We start from the raw sequence: 670 nt of genomic DNA on the forward strand, positions 1-670 counted from the left end.
GTACAAGCCAAAGAGTGATTTCTGTCTTCACCTTCCCATCTCCGCAAATTTGTATATTCAAAATAGCATAAGAATGTGACTCAAAATTTCTTTGTCCAGCAAATCTTTTGCTTCGGAAAAAAAGATTAAACACAATAAAAAAACAAAATAGACAAAGGGGGGTTTACATATGCATGTTTCCAGCAAGATAAAGCTTTCCATAAACAACAATTATGCTCGTCGAACCACACAATGGGAGGCTGAATATGGGCAACCGTGTAACGTGCAACATTTTTCTACGTCTCCGGCTTAAATCTTCCCAACTCTAGAGTCAAAGATTGTATCAGCTGCCACAACACTAACACCACCACAACGCCAAAAGAATTAACATGATCATTCGTGTGGACATACAATTTTGACAGTAACACCTTTTATCGAATTGCCATAAAACTACCAGGGCAGATTGAAGGGTTGTGCGTGGCAAAACTCCTAACACACGGAACTCATTTGCAGATAAAGAAAAAAAAAGTCAAAATTTAAGCAAATAAAGGTCGGGGTGGTAATGGGCCAGTAGAGAGAACTTTTGTCCTATTCGGCTCTTTCTTAAAATAACCAATAACCAATAACCAATAACCAGCATAGAATACGTCAATTTGTGCATGTATCACTTTGTCTCTATAATTATTAAATT

Source organism: Arachis ipaensis, chromosome B03 (genome assembly GCF_000816755.2).
Source record: "Arachis ipaensis cultivar K30076 chromosome B03, Araip1.1, whole genome shotgun sequence".
In the NCBI taxonomy this organism is placed as follows: Eukaryota; Viridiplantae; Streptophyta; class Magnoliopsida; order Fabales; family Fabaceae; genus Arachis; species Arachis ipaensis.